This window comes from Balaenoptera musculus, chromosome 7 (assembly GCF_009873245.2).
Source record: "Balaenoptera musculus isolate JJ_BM4_2016_0621 chromosome 7, mBalMus1.pri.v3, whole genome shotgun sequence".
In the NCBI taxonomy this organism is placed as follows: Eukaryota; Metazoa; Chordata; class Mammalia; order Artiodactyla; family Balaenopteridae; genus Balaenoptera; species Balaenoptera musculus.
The window spans coordinates 112,612,769-112,628,877 of record NC_045791.1 but is presented as its reverse complement, the minus strand read 5'-3'; the positions used below and the strand labels follow the sequence as shown (position 1 = coordinate 112,628,877).

Here is a 16,109-nt window from a genome sequence, read left to right as displayed (position 1 = left end):
CTTTGCAGATGCGCAGAGGAGGGAAAACAGTGGAGGGCCCGGGAGGGGGGTGTGTTGGGGACTTTGATTGACCTTTAAAGAGTCAGCATTTCCTTCTGGGCTGGGTCACAAAGGGAGCTTCTGGAAGCAGCTGCTGTTCGGACACGGTCCCCCACAATGGGCTCTGGCCCCAGCCCAGCCGCCCGGCTGCCAGCTGCTGCTGGCCAGACACTGAGTCAGCAATTGGCCGTCAGGCGCACCAGGAGCAGAACCCAGCAGAGCTCTCCAAATGCAGTGCAGATCCCCTCCAGGCCTCCCAAGCCCGAAGCCCAGGGACCTGTTCACTTGGGGCCTCGCCAATCTCCACGCTCGACTGGGGGCGGATCTCCCAGCTCTGCTCTGGGTTCCAAATCTGGGGCCCAGCAATGCCTCTCTCCTGCAGGTTATTTCCCTTCTTCATAAAGTTTGATAACATTAATCCTACCTCCTGGGTGATTCTGCAGTGAAGTGAGATTGGGAGTGGTTAAGGGGCAGGGTGTTTTCCTACAGATTCAGACTCCTGGGCCTCATCCCAGCCCTGCCCACTTTCCAGGGGAGGAGCTCAGGGGTCCGGCTAATCAGAGCCTCCAGTAATTAAAGGCTGGGGTGGGCCAGTCACCTGGGAACCTGCTTCCTACCATCCCCCAAGGGCTGCTTCACCCCCTGTGGCTCTGGCCCCTGAGAAGCTACTGGAGTCGTAGAAAGTGTGTTCAACCAGGGGTCTGGCTCAGGCTGACCGCGAGTACCTGGGACCCTCAGGGCCTTTTCAAGTCTCTCAGCCTTGGTTTCTTCATCCACAAAATGGGGTTGATAATTGTGCCTCCCTGTGCAAGGGGGCCTGCGTGTAAGGAGCTCAGTTATTCAAAAGTAAATTTGCAAATTCTGCAGCATGATGCAGACGCTGGCAGGGCCCAGGTTACTGGTGCGAGCCCAGAGCAGTGTCCGTATGCGAGCTTGAGGCTCTCTCCCTGGCTGCCCCTGCGTGTTAACGTGTGCTCAGCCTCAGGCCGCCCTCAGCTCAGCCTGCTTGAGAGTCCCAGCCCTAGGACTCGAGTCTCTGGCCAGTTCTGGACCCCAGCCCCACTGCACATGCCGGGCCAGCGGCAGGAGCTCTGCTGGGCCTCTTCCCCTGCACCCAGGTCTGTGGCTGGTGTCTGGTCCCCACCCCATCTCGGCAGCCTCCGGGGGGTCATACAGGAATCCTGCCCGCACTGTTGCTGAGGTTCCTGGATGCTTGCACACGTGTTGGCCCACCAGCCTGAGGGGTCTGTGTCGTGCTCTCCTGCCCAACACTGACCCAGACAGCCTGGTTCTCAGACAATTTACACACTGCCTGTTGGCTCACTTGCTTCACTCTTCCCCAAACCCCAAGGAGGGTATTGGGCCCACTTTAAACACAACAACATGAGACTCTCAGAGGATGAAACAAATGAGAACTCAGAGGGTGGAAACGTTCCATCCAGTGGTGAAGGCAGGAAGGCTGCATGGAGGAGGCTTTCTAACAGCGCTTTGGAGGATGGGAGTCTCAGTTTTAGGGAAAGGCTGCAGAAACTGAAGAGAGAGTGTGACTTCAGTGTAGCTCGGCAGATGCCTACAGGGCAGCGGTTCCCAACCTTTTTGGCACCAGGGACTGGTCTCGTGGAAGGCAATTTTTCCACGGATGGGGGGAGGTGTGGGGGGGATGGTTCAGGCAGTAATGTGAGCGATGGGGGGATGGGGAGCAGCAGATGAAGCTTCGCTCCCCCACTGCTCACCTCCTGCTCTGCGACCCGGTCCCTCATAGGGGCCCGGGGGTTGGGGACCCCTGCTATAGGGGATCAGCGGGGACCAGGTGTGCAAGGGAGCTTCAGCCAGATAAGGGAGCTCTGTCCAGCTCTTCCTGGACATCAACGCGTTGACTTGGAGCAAGTCCTTCCCTTCCTGGCCTCAGTTTCCCCATCTGTAAAATACAGATAAAGGCCTTCCAGCGTTGGATCTGGAACCCCACCGCGACGCAGCTCGAGCCCACAGAGCTCCCCCCGCGGCCTGGCCTCACCTCAGGGTCCGGATCCGTGCCCCGCGGGGCCCTCTCGCCGCAGGGGCAACGGCACCTCCGTCCGCGGGGATGCGCGCCCCGCTCTCAGGACCAGGCCAGACACGCCCCGCCGTTGCTGTGGCAACGGCGTTCCCCTGCGGCCCCGCAGAGCCCGGAACTCAGCTGCAGTGGGTTGCCGTGGCAACCAGGCGGCACCTCCAAAGGGCGGGGCCTCCAACGAGAGGGGCCTCCAGTGAGGCGGGGTCTCCAGGGCCAGGACCGCAAGAACACCAGATGCTCTGCGGCCCCTGAGGGGAGGCGGGCTTGGGCAGAGGAGGCCCAGGTTGAGGCAGTGCAGCATTGTTCAAATTCCACGTGTCCCCTCAGCTCCTCCAGGGCTCCCACCTAGTTCCACAGCAGCCTCACATCCCACCACTCCCCCAGCTGTGGCTCCTTTTCAGGCGACCTGTCTTTTCATTCCATCATTCATTCATTCATTCATTCATTCATTGTCTCTGGTTTCTGCAGATTTGGTTTTCTTTTTCCTATTCGGGATCATGCTGATTCCTCATTAAGTATTTCCGTCTATCTACAATTCTGGAAAAGTCTAAGCCAATATTTCTGCAAATATGGTTTCAATGACTCTATGCCTCCCTCTGGAATTTCAGGAACGCTTCTCAAGCACAGGTCACGGGTTCCACCTGGTTCCCAGCTTCCCCGGACCCCACCACCTGCCCTTGGCTTTTCTGCTGAGCCCTGGCCCAGCCTAGACTTTGGGTGCCCACCAGGCAGGAGCCCCGGCCCAGCCTTTTCCTCCCAGCTTCCCCCCAGTTCAAGCACGTTCAGGCCCCAGGGATGACCCGTGTTGGACAGTCGTTTTCCTGCCCTGGACCTGCCATCCTGCCCGCAGAGCTCCTTCAGCTGGCTCCTTTCCCACCTGGTTCAGCTGGTCCCCTCTGCACCTGCCCAGCTGCTGTCCAGACATTACCATCCTGCCCCCAGCTCACCTTGACTGTAGCCACCACTACATTTTTAGTTTCCTCTTGGTTTGTGACACCTGGGTAGTTTTTCTTCTCTGTTTGCAAGTTTGGTTTGTGTATTTTGAATTTTGTAATATATTTTTCTACAACTTATTCTTATGAGGTTAAACCATTTGAAATTACCATTTTTCGTGATCCAAATTAGTTGAACATAAGCAATTTTATATAACAACCTAATATTTGGAGGGGCTGGGGTCTTTCAACAGCCTTAGGGAAGTCTACAGCTTTGATAGATTTTTAAAACTTAAAAAACTTAATGTAGTATTTATTAGTATTGTAAATGGTGCCAAAAAAAGTAAAAAATGAAAATGGGTCTTAATTTCTACTCTTAGATAGTGCCACTGGCCTACAAAAGATATCCCTGAATATGAGTAGAAAATTCAAACTATATAAACAGAAAGTAGATAGATCGATCGATCGATAGATAGATGGATACTTTTTTTTTTTTAAGTGAATGCAACCTTGCTTCCCTCCCCCAACAACAGTCCCAGCTCTGGCAAACACTGCCAACCGTTTCTTGTGATTGTTTGGGTATATTATGCACACTCTTCTGTGCCCCCTTTAAATAACTGAACAAACATCTCGGTGGTCTTTCCACACTGGCACATAACTTTTGAGAATCATTCTTTTCAGTAGTATCAGAGAAATCTCTCCTGTGCACCCCGATTGATTTAACCAGGGCTCGTGGGTGAACACCTTGGTTATCTTGTCTCTTGGGAAATTTTTGTGCGCAGATACTGCAGGCAGATTTCTAGCCGTGGGATTACTGAATCAAGGAGGGGGCACCTGAAGTGCAGACACGCCCAGAAAAATCTCACCCCTTCCCCAACCACAGCCGTGGTGTGGAGGGGCTCCTTTCCCCACACCCACAGAGTGCTGGACGCCACCAAACATTTAAATTTTGGACAATCTGACAGGTCAGAAAAAAGATCTCACTGTTCTGATCTGCATTTCTTTAACTATGACTATCTTTGCTTATTGACCCATTTTCTTTCTGTAAAGTGTCCCTTTCATAGTCCGTGGCCATTTCTCTGGTGGTTACTTATAGTTTTTGCTATTAGTTTGCATAAGCTTTTTATACCTCGAGGAAGTTCCCTTCATCTTCATATGTTTTGAAATATTTTTTCCAGGGTAGGGTTGGCCTCTCAATTTTGTTTATGTTGTTTCGGCCATGTAGATGTTTAGTTTTTAGGTAGTCCATCTGTCTTCTTTAGAGCAATCAGCTTGAGTACCCTGATTTCTCCACACTAAGATGCTGAATGCATCCATTCACACTTCATTCTAGTTTCCTAAAATGTCATTTTTTACAAATAAGCGTTTACTTCGTTGGAAATTTATCTTGATGTCGTGTCAGGTGGGATCCAATTTTATGTATTTCCTATAGTGTCCTACACCAGTTATCAAATCATCTATTTTCTCCAAATTTTTTGAAATGATACCTTTATCATAAACTTTTGATCTATTTTCTTTTAATACTGGCATATTTTTAATGATTAGAATATCACGATATGTTTTAATATCTAATAGGGCAAATCCTCCTCATTCTTCTTTCTTTTTAACAAATTGTCTCACTAGTCTTTCATGTTTGTTTTTCTACATGAACTTCTGCTGCTTTTTAAATTGAGATTGCAACAAATGTGTAGCTTTAATTTAGGGAAAACTAGACCTTTTACAGTATCACCTGTTCGTTTCCAAGAGTATACTATACTTTTCCATTAATTTACTTCTTTTCATGGATTTTCAAAGTTTTCCTACCTAATTTCTTTGTAAACGAGAAACCTGCACATTTCCTGTTATTTACCTTTCTTAGTACTATTGTGATTAGACTCCTCCATTATAGGCTCTAACTGGTTATTATTTGTTTATATGGAAACCGTTGGCTTCTCAGTGATAATTTTTCTTACCTCTCCCTGAAGTACTGTTTCCCATAGCTTTTCACTCATCCCTTAAATTTTCTTGGTAGATGATTACGTCATCTGCAAATATTGATAATTTTGTTTCTTTTTTTTGTTTCAATAATTTTACCTTTTTTTCTCATTTGTAATTGCATTGGCTGATACTTCTAAATAAAACAGAGATGATAATGCACATCCCTAATTAAATGGGAATTCTTTTGCTGTTTCACCATTACAAGTATTGTTTGTATAGGGCGTACCGTGTGCCCAGCCCTGGACCCAGCATTTCATACATGAATCCTCACCACTGCCATTTGATGTTGGTACTGTTCTTATCCCACTAGCAGGAGAGGTGACAGACATAGCTGCTGCTGAACTTGCCCAGAGTCACACAGCTGATGGAGAGTGAAGTCAGACACTAATCCATGCTGCCCCTTGGCTGGACTCTTATCCCCCAAGACCCTGAAGGGATGCTCTCTCCTAAAGTGAAAGAAGAAGCCACCTTTCCCCGAAGGGAGTAGTTATTCGCTTTTTAACCAGAAATGGATGGCCCTTTGGTCAAATGCCTTTTCAACACCTACTAAAACCATCCTATTACTTTTTGTCCTGTGACTTACTAGAATGGTAGATTATACTGATGGAGTCCTTAATATTGAACCACACTTGCATTCCAGAGAATTTAGTCAAGGTGTAGGATCATTTTAATGTCATTTAGATTACAAGCCATGTGTGGCTCCCAGTCTCTGAGTGCGGCCTCCTTTCCACACTGCAATGAGGTGAAAGCAAGAAGGTTTGTTATGCTGTGGACACTTCTGCAGCATAGGTCTGATCATCTTTTCAGGACCTGTCTGCAGGAAGAAAGAAGGGCAGCAGCCCCCAGCCAGAAGCAGGGAGACTCCTTGACGTCAGTTCTGAACCTGTCAAATTTACTGGTTTTCCTTTATCCATGAAAAAAAAAATCCACAATTTCACCTGCTGCCCCCATCTTTCCAGAAGCTGTTTCGAGTCCATAGCGGAGTGACGCCCTAGAGTTGATACATTTGAAATGCAACCTAAGTGGACATTTTCAAACCAGAAAGCATCAAGATGAGTGGTGACGGCGTGGAGCCCACAACTGAAAGCAGATGCCAACATGCACCTCAGAAGGGGGTCAGAGCGTGATTTGGAAAAACACAGGGAAGTGTGCTGTGGCAGGGCTAAAACATGAAGGATTTGATTGTTAAGCTAGCCATTTTAATGGTGGGGAGGGGCACTGATGCTAGGCATCCCAAAAGAAGAAAGGATGTTAAAACAGAGAAGAGTAAATATTTGAAAAACAAAGGAAATGAATTTTCCAGAATTAAAGAAAAATAAACAACTTCAGATTGAAGGACTCACAGACTGTCAAACAGGAGACACAAAAATCCACACCATAAGAAAATTCTAGAAGCATCCTGAGAGAAAGAACATGGAACTAGAACCCAACAAGTGTTGGACTTCTCAAAAGCATACAAGGGGACCACAAAGTCATATTTTTAAAGTATTGAAGGAAACAAACTTTGCACCTTGAATTTTACATCCAGTGAAATTGAAAGTATTATAAAAAATATTCTCAGAAATACAAGGTTTCAGAATGTTTCCACCCATGACCCACATTAAAGATACTTTGTATTTCATAAGTAACACAAATGAAGAAGACTCTTCAAGAGGTATGGACAATAAGGATGACCAAGTTTCTTAGAATGTGTATTAATTGTCTTAAAAGTGAGGACAAAAGAAAAGGAATAGAGTATATCCACAATAACTCAGAACTGTGTAATTCCACACAATCTCATTATTGCCAGGGAGTGAGGAATAAGTGACCAAACAGATGGGAGTAGGGAAAAAAGAAAAAAGAAAAAGAAAAAGAAAAAAAAAGAAAGAAAGAAACAGGGTTTTAAATTAAGGGCAATTGCCATAAAAATAAAAATAAGAATAAGGATGAACCACCAGAAGAATATATACTCAAAGAATATATACTCAAAGAGAAACAGGAAACAATATATATAATAAATGGAAATTTTTAATAAGATGGCAAAACTAAGTCTCAATATAACAGTTCTATAAACGTGAGTGGGTTAAATTCCAAGTAAAAGGTGGAAGCAGTCTAGATTTTGAAATCCTCACAATGGGTTGCCTAAAAGAGGTACACTTAAAGATACAAAAAGTTTAGAATAAAAAAGTTGGCAGAAGACATACTAGCCAATATGGACCAAAGGAAACTGGGTTGACCTCTTCATATATGACATTCAAATTTAAAGCAAAAACAAACAAACAAACAGAAAAAAAACAACAACAGATGAAGGACATTACATGCATGCTGATGAAAGGGGCTGCAGAATGATAATGCACATCCATCAGAATCATTTAAATACCTAAGAGTATGCCTCAGTGTCCATCAAGCAACACCTGCCAGATTTGCACGGAAAAGTAGGTATTTCAACAATTGTAACTGGAGACTTTAACTTAAAAATAATAATTTAACAGCTCAAGCAGACAAAAATGAGCAGAAATCTCCAAATTCTGATCAATACAATTAATAATTCTGAACTTTTAAATACATACAGAACTTTACACCCATCATACAGAGAACACAACCTTTTGAGCACACGTAGAATATTTACAGAAATACACGATGTGTTAGGACATAAAGAAACCTCAATAAGTTCCAGAGGAGAAATACACGCAGCCTGGGCTGCTGTCCTCCATTTGTGCTTCTAAATCCCCTTTGCCCGATGCTCTAAGAGATTGTCCTACATAGACCATGTCAGTGGGTGGGTTCAGCCAAACAGAGCACCGACAGATAGCGGAGAGTGAGGTTCGGGGTCTTTTTCCCAAGTCCCTTCTGACGGGTGCTCAGGCTGGCTGCATTCCTCAACTAAGGCCTCTGCTCCCAGCCAGGGCACCTCCACCGCCCACCCCCGGGGCAATCAGGAGACAGTGTCACTCAGCTCTGTGGTTTCCCTACTTCCTACCCACACCTTTGTAAGTACTCCCTTTACCAAGCCCTGCTCAGTTTGAGTGTGCCATCTGCCTCCTGCCAGGATCCTTATAGAACACAGACTATGTTCTCAGACAATAATGCAATTAGATTAGAAATTGGTAACAAAAGTTTATCATAAAAGAAACACTATTGGAAAATAAATAACATTATTAAGTAACCCATGGGTTTGGGTTTAAAAGGAGATCACCAGGAATATTAAGAAATATTTAGGTCTGAATGAAAATGAAAACATTGCATGTTCAAATTTTGTGAGACCCAGCTAAGGCAGTGCTATAGAAGGAATTTTGTGGCTTTAAATAGATCAGAAATTTAGAAGAGTTACAAGTAAATGAGCTAAGAATTTACCTCGAGATGGAGCAACGGATCAAATCCAAAGAACCAAGAAGGAAGGAAATGATAGATAAGGACAAAAATAAATGAAGTAAAGGGAAAGGTGAGAAGATTAACAAAGGACAAGTTTGTCCTTTGAAAATATTAAAAAAGAGAAAAATTCAAATAAGCAAAATACAGAATAAAAAGGAGAAATAAGTACAGAAACAGTAGGTATAAGAATAAATATGCTAGTATTTATTCTAAAACCTCAGTGAAATGGATTAATTCCTAGAAACATGTAAAATGTCAAATTTGGCTCAAGAAATAGAGAATTTGACCAGAGGGATAACTATGATGGAAATAGAAAGGATAAAAGACCCACCCTCCCTGGGGGGTCCACATAGTTTTATTGTTTCTACCAAAAGTTTGGAAGAACAATAACTTCTCTTTTATGCAGGTGGTGCCAGGGAATAGAAAAACAGAAGCTACCTAGGGGGCTTTGGAGGGTAGGGTGGTCTCCTTTGCAGAAGTGTATGTGTCTGTGCCCTTGCTACTTTCAAGGCACAAGCCCCACGGATGCTGCAAACTGAGGTGAAGCACCTCCCTTACTGCACAGTGTGAGGAGTAAATGGTTAACCGGGTAAACCTTGGGGGCAGCGCCTGGCACCCGCCCGACGCCACCGAGGCCCTGGGGATGCGGAGGAGGCTGACGCAGGCGCTGCGTGGGAAGGGGGTCCCGGCGCCCCGGCTTCCGGGCGGCAGGACGTCACCGCACCCACCGCAGTTCCGGTGGGTGAGCTGGCCAGAGGCTTTGTCAAAGTCGCCCAGCAGTGGGGTATGCGGATGGACGTCGGTGGCACGCAAAGATGCCAGTCCGTCCCCGGTGGCCTGCTTTCCGGCTGGGCGATTGACAAAGGCTGGGGTTTGCCAGTGTGGACAGAGAGCCGCGTGTGGCTTGGTCCAAGGAAGTTAAGCTGGAGAAACAGGGTGTGAGGACGGGGGCGCTGACGACCTGGAGAAGTGGGGCGAGAGGATGGCGGGGGTCTCCACCCGAGGCATGACGGGAGGAGAAGCGGCAGGTCCACTGGCCGGCCGGGTGCATCATCCCTGCCAGGAGGGCTGTCTGCGATGCTCTGGTCTCCCTCCAGGGCTCTGGCCCAGACGCCAGGCGCGATTGAAAAACTCACCTGTTACACCTAGAAGTCAGTATCCCTACCACCCCCGACAGCCCCTCCATGGTGCAAGGAAGGAGGCCACCCGAGTTTTGTCCCTCCGCGTCGATGCGTTTGTACTGCTGGCATCGCGGGTGGGGCAGGTGAAGCTTTAGTGGTTTCACTTAAAAGAGGTCCGAGTCGGGGAGGGCCCGGCGCGCGGGATCCGTGGGTAAATTCGGGGGCGGTGGGGGGGGGCCCGGGGCTGCGCCAGGGGAGGGGGCGGCGCGTCCGGGCCCGGGTGTCGGTCCCCCACTCCCCCACCTATCGCACCGCGGTGTCAGCGGTGATGTCACAGCCCGGCCCCAGCCCCATCCCCGCCGCAGCCGCGACGCCCGTCCCTCTCCCCGCGCGACAAACCAGCTGGCGGCTGGGGCTTGGGCGCCGCGCGCAGCCAACCAGCGAGGCGGGAGGGGCGCAGGGCGGGCCGGGCCGGGCCGGGGGCCCGCAGCCGTCACGCGGTGCCGCCGTCAGAGCGCCGAGAGCAGCCCGGGAGCGGCAGCAGCTCCGCGCTCGGGGACCCGCGCCCATGCCCGTGCTCATGCCGGGCCGCCGCCAGTGACGCCGGAGAGGTAGGGCAGCGGCTCTCCCGGCCCCCCGAGCCCCGCGTCCCGAACCTGCACCCCGCATCCTGCACCTGCATCGACTGCGCCCCGGGGCGGGGAGCTCGCGCCCTGCGCTGGCGTCCTCTTCTCGGCCAGAGGCGCTGGCGCCGCGCGGCCCCTTCCCTTCCCCCGACCCTCCCCCGTCCCCGCGGAGAACAATGGTGCAAATTCAGGGGTGTCCGCCCTTCTTTAGCAGCTGAGCAGTGCCCTCTGGAAAGGCCCCTCCGTTGCAGCCCCGGCTCAGGGGGACTCTCGTCTGGGATGGGCGGGGGTCGTTACGGGGAGGGCGCAGGCAGCTGGCTGCATCTCGAGACACCCTCCCCCTCTTCCCCGATCTTCCCCTCGCCTGGAGTGGAGCCATTCCTAGGGATGCGGCCGGGATTGCGACCGGACCGGCGGGGGGAGGGGAAGGATGGAGAAAAGGCGAGAGGATGCGGATGGGGCATCCGAGAGGGGGCGCGACTGCAGCGGCCGGGCCGGAGGGGAGGGCACTCAGGGCGGCCGGGCACGAGCAGAGGCCCTGGTCCCCGGGGTGGGGGAGGGCGGATGCTGGAGCCAAGAGCCAAACAGGCGGGCGGGCGGGCGGGGGCTGCGGCGGGAGGGCTGGGCCGCCAGCTTGGTGCGCACCTCCGAGACTGCCCATCGCCCCACCCCAAGTCGCGTTCTCCTCCCGAGAGACCCCTTCTCCCTTCCAGAAAGACCCACGGTTTGGGAGGGGCCGCCTTCGGACGCGGCCTGCGTCCACGCAGCCAGCGCCCCAGTAACAGGTGTGGCCTGCAGGAGGGGAGGGGGCTGCGGGGCCGCGACGTCTCGGCTGGCGGCGCTCCCCAGGCGCCTGGGCTCGGATGACAGGGACACTGCAGCTTAGACCCTTTCGCTAGTCCTTTAAGCTGCCTCTCGCCCTTACTTGCCCTCCAAACCCACCGCGCAGCCCTCGCGGCGGGCAGGGAGGGTCCGCAGTCTGCCTGGCGCTGGGTGGGCTGGGGGATCGCGGGCCGCAGGGGCGGAGGGGGGAGGGGAAGGAGGGAATGCCAAGTCATGGGGCCTGCCTGGCGCGGGCGCGACATCGCCCCGGCGCGGACCCGATGCGCGCCCACGTTCCCGGGAAGAGGGACTTTCCCACAGAGACCCGCGGACCCCTCCCCAAGCGGCCGCCCCCTCCAGGGGATGCCTGCGTTGCTGGGATAAAGGCCTGTTAGAGCAAAGGATTGGATCTTGCGGCTGCGGAGAGGAGGTGGCGCGGAGGGGCCCCTGCGGCGCAGGGCTGTCCCTGTCCTAACCCTGGGGAGTCAGCGCGACACCCAGCGCGCGCTTCTGCAGGACAGTCACACCTAACCCACCCTCCCCCTGCTCCCGAGCTGGCTGAGGGCCCTTTACCGGGGCAACCGTGCCCATCCCCCTCTCGGTCTGAGAAAGCTGCTGCAGGTTTGAAGGGAAGCTCTGGGGTTTGGAGTGGGGGCTTGGGGCTGTACCTGCGGCGGCCATTTTGCAGGTGTGGTCGGCCGGCCGCCTTGGCTGAGCCTGAGGGATGGGGGGAGTCAGGGATGAAGCAGGTGTGGCACTTGCCGTGGGTTGCAGTGTCTGCAGTGTAGGGTGAAGGGTGCTGCCGGGCCAGGGCCAGGTCTCAGGGCTGCACTTGGTTGGGGTCGAGATCCAGGAACCTTCAGGGGCTGATGCTTGCAAGGAGGCCACTGGCTGAGAGACCCAGACGGGGTGGAGGGGACAGTCAGTCTCCACCTGGGTGTGAAGTCTGGTGAGGGTACTGGGTCAAAGCCAGGGAAGGGACTAGAAACTCCATCCCATGCTCTGCCCGGATCTGAAGCTGAGCAGGGAGTTGCCTGTGGGGTGCGGTCCACAGGACAGAGGGAGGGTCAGGTGTGCAGTCAGGGCCCCTCAACCCCAAGGCTCCCCGGGGGGGGCCCCTTTGAGGAGGGCCTGCCAGAGGCCTGCTGTATGTCCACCCACTGGGTGCTACCCCTACCGAGTGTCCTCCCTTCCGCCTGCCCCCGCTGGAGTGGCCCATAGACTGCCCGTCCTGGGGCCTCCCGATGGGCCAGCCACGGCCGGGTGGAAGCTGAGGCTGTGCCTAAAGCCCGGAGGTGGTGCGTAGCCGGGATTCACAGCCAGACTCACTGGGCGCAGGGGGCCCAGCCACCCGGCCTTGTCCCCCTTCAGTCCCCCTGGTGTCACCACTGCTGACCCAGGGCTGACCACGTCCTTTGGACGCAGAGCAGCGAAGTCCTCCCATGGGCTCTGTGGAGGGTGGGATGGGGTTGGGGGAGGGACCGGGAGTGGGGGGACAGACATGGGTGGGAGGTGGAGATGGGGGGCGTAGCCTCAGGAGAAGGCCAGGAAGGGGTGGGGCAGTCTTCATAGGCCCATTCAGCTCAAATAGGCCAGCCAGGTTGGGTGAGCTGGGCGTGGCAGGGTGGGGGGACATTCTCATGGGGTCCTGCTATCACAGGATTGGGGCCCGTGGAAGGGTTACCAGCACCGGGAACCCCACCCTGGACTTTAGGATTGACTGACCAGGGCCTGTGCTCAGGCCTGCCAAGCCCTTCAGACCTGAGACCCTCCTGAGTCTGGAGCGGCCTGGGCTGCCTCCCCTGGGATGGAGAGTGGCTGGCCAGGGGTCACTCCGCAGCGAGTGACCCCCAGGACGAGCGCATGGCTGCCCTCCTGCCCAGTCCCACGTGCTCCCTAGAGCACTCCCCGTTCAGTGTTCTTAGGCCCAAAGGACCGGGCTCAGCACCCCTACTCAGGTGTGCCACTCCCGCTGTCTCCCCTGCCCATACCCCGGAGCTCCTCTGAGAGTGCTGGGGGGGCTGGGCCATGCCCTCCCCCAAACCTCTCGGCTCTGCCAGGGTGCCCAGGGGCACCGCCAGGCTGCTGGGCCTGCTCGGTACTCTGTTCTGTCCAGTTAGCTGATGGAACTCTCCCCACCTCGCCTCACCCTGCACAGGCAGGCCCAGGGCAGGGGGCGGGGATGGGGTTGATGGCAGGTGTGCTTCACCGTCCCACCTGTTCTAGCAGGTTTGCTGAGCACCACCGGGGTCCTGGCTTCGGGCCGAGGGGCGCTGGCTGACCCCAGGCTCCCCCAGCGCCCCAGCCCAGAGTAATGGAGACGTTGGAAGGGTGGAGGGTACGGTCAAGGTCAGCTGAGGCTGAGCCTCCTGACCCCTCTGGGTTTTTTCCCAGCCCCTCCTGCGGGCTTTGCCCTCCCCCGACACACACCACCCTGAGACTGCTCCCTCCCAGCTGCCCCCCTGCTTGCCGGAAGCCGCTCCCCTTGCAGCCTCCTAGGTGTCACCCCTGGGATCGGGAAGGACACACCGCCTGGGTGGCTGGGCCTCGCTTCTGCCTGCCGCCTCTCTAATGCCTCTGCTGGATTTCATCTCCTAATCCTGTCCTTGTGTCTCGGCCGGCTGAGCCCTGGTTCCCCCGCCCCCGCCTCATCCCCCGCTCAGGAGCCCCCGGGGTGGGGAAATGCCCCCCCTGTCCCTCCCTCTACCTGAGTTTCAGGGCTCCCTGGGGTCTGGGGAGGACAAGCCAGGACCCCCCAGCCCTGGCCTCCTGTTCTCACTCCTCACCCTTCCCCACTTGGCCCTTGGGCTGACTGGAGCCGCTACTCGGCTACACACTCACACAGACACACGCAGACACACACACACATTCACACACACACACATTCACAATCACACACATTCACACCCACTCACACATTCACACACATGCTCTCACACACACTCACACTCACATACACACACACATTCACACCCACTCACACATTCACACATTCACACACACGCTCTCACACTCACACATTCACATACACACACATTCACAATCACACACACACACACACTCACTCATTCACACACACGCTCACCCATTCACACACACAGATTCTGCAGCTCTCGCCCGGCTTGTTCCCGCCTGGTCCTCTCTCCCCTGGAGCACTCCACATGACCCCCCACTGTGAGGTTCCAGCCCCGCTCCAGTGCCGCCAGCACCTTGAAGCCTGCCGTAAGCACCCCTGAGGGCCACCCCACCCCACGTAGGTAGTTTGGGGGTCAGTGAGGAGGAGGTGAACACCGATTAGGGGCAGACTGCATTGCACACCTCCATGTGCCCCCTTGTCCGTGCTCCCAACACCTCAACACGCAGGTGGCATTGCCCCCATTTTTCAGATTTGGAGGCTGAGGCTCCTGAGAAAGCATGTGACTTGTCACAGAGGACCTGGGATTCCACCCCAGCTGCCTCTGACTCCAAAAACATTGCTCTTCTAGCACTTTCTGCTCCCCCCACCCCACCCCATTGCCACCCCATCCCGTGCCAGCACAGTGCCTTACACGCAGTGGCCACTCAGTAAATGCCGGTTCCTTGTTGGGCCGCTGGCTTTAGCCCAGGGAGTTGGTTTCCTGTGGCCCCAGGGCGAGCAGCTGCCTCTCTGTCAGGGGTGGGGATTGTCTGTGTGTCTCTGTGTTTCCATCAGGGCCCGCCAGGGCTTCTGAAATGCAGCTCTGGGATAAGGGTGGGGACGCCCCAACTGCTCCTGTAGGCCCAGCTCCCTGCAGGCCCCCTCCCCTAGCCCAGCCTCTGGCCTGTCCTCAGGGGTGTCAGGAGTCCTGGCCCCCCACCCCAGTCTCAGCCCTGCAAGTTAACACTCAGGTGGTCCTCAGTTTCCTTCCCCATCTGTCATCAGCTCAAGCCAGGATGGTGAGGGGCAGGGCTTGGTCATCAAGGCCCAAGGCCTGTGGGTCTGTGGGGACCATGCTTCTGGGGGGCCGTCATGGGGCTGGGGCAGAGGGTCACTCAGCTGCTAGTGTCATCTGGTCTTCACTCTCCACCTGCTTCTGGGGCCAGGGCTATACCACAGCCGAGGCTGCACCCAGGAGGGTGGCAGCTCCAGGACGAGCAGTGATGTGGTGGGCCAGGCCCAGATCAGGGGCGATCTCAGCTGTCCCTTTCTTGTACTGAATGCATTTCTTTCATCCTCACCTTCCCCCAGCTTCTCAATCACATTCTCTCTTCTGCTGCGTCCCCTCTTTCCTGGCACTCGCACCCCCGGAAGCCACCTCCCTCCTGCTGCTCGCCGCATCCCCTGGGCTGGATTCTCTGTTCTCTGGGCCCCGGAGCAGCTTCTTTCTTAGTTTCCTGTCTTGTTTGGCTCAAGCACATCCTTGTGTGACATCCTAAAAAGGGTGACGAGTCCTTGGCTTCTTGAGAGTGTCTTTGCTCTGTCCTCACGCTGGGTCGATGCTTTGTCTGGGGGCACTTTTTGTTGGTAAATCACTCTGAAGCCTTTGTCATCATCACTTTCTGCATCCAGTCACCTATGAGAAGTCTTTGTCAGCAGCTCGACTTTCCTCCCTGAAATCTTTTAGGATCCTTTCTTCATCCGTGGACTCCTGACCAGCCACGCAGTTGGGTTACGTGTAGGTTTATGTTTTTATTGGTGCTCAGTGGGACCTTTCAACTGAAGACAAGCTCTTTCTTTCATCTGTTCATGTTTCTTCCCTTTCATTTTTTCTGTTTTCCTCCTTGAGTTCAGGCATTGGTCTTCTGTGTTCTGGCCTTTTCTCTCATTCTGTCTCCTCGTTTATGTCCTATTTTCTGGACAAGTTTTGGACTTCATTTTCGAGTTCTTTGGGGAAGATTTGTGTTTCAGCATTTACACTGTTTATCTCTAAAAGAACCATCTTCCTTGTCTCTAAGTGTTCCCGTTTCTTAGCATCCTGTTCTTGTTTTGAGAATGTAGCATCTTCTTGAAACATTCTGAGTAAGTTTATAAAGGCTTTTTGTTGGTTTGCTTGTTTTTGCTTGTGGTTTAACTCTTTCTCACAGGGCTTGTTTTCTGCTGGTTTACTGGTCTTTCACTTTGAAGCCGTTGGGAGGTCTGCTGGGTAGTGGAAGGGTTCCTGCGATCTGGGTGGGATTCCAACTGGAGCCGAGTGTGGGGTGGGGGGGTGCCCAGTGGCAGGTTTGCTTT

The 16,109-nt window shown here is 53.5% G+C and overlaps 1 protein-coding gene across 20 annotated transcripts in view; it reads left to right on the top strand.

Moving 5' to 3' along the window:
* Positions 1 to 9,959: 9,959 nt before the first annotated feature.
* The window catches only part of KIF1A (kinesin family member 1A), a 91,842-nt gene continuing 85,692 nt past the window's right edge, over positions 9,960 to 16,109 (top strand). For 7 of the 20 annotated variants that reach the window (XM_036858374.1, XM_036858372.1, XM_036858371.1 and 4 more), the window contains exon 1: positions 9,960 to 10,084. The gene's annotated coding sequence lies outside the window, so the exon portion shown is untranslated. The remainder of the gene's footprint in view (positions 10,085 to 16,109) is intronic. The other 13 variants (XM_036858383.1, XM_036858375.1, XM_036858382.1 and 10 more) reach the window with 2 other exon arrangements.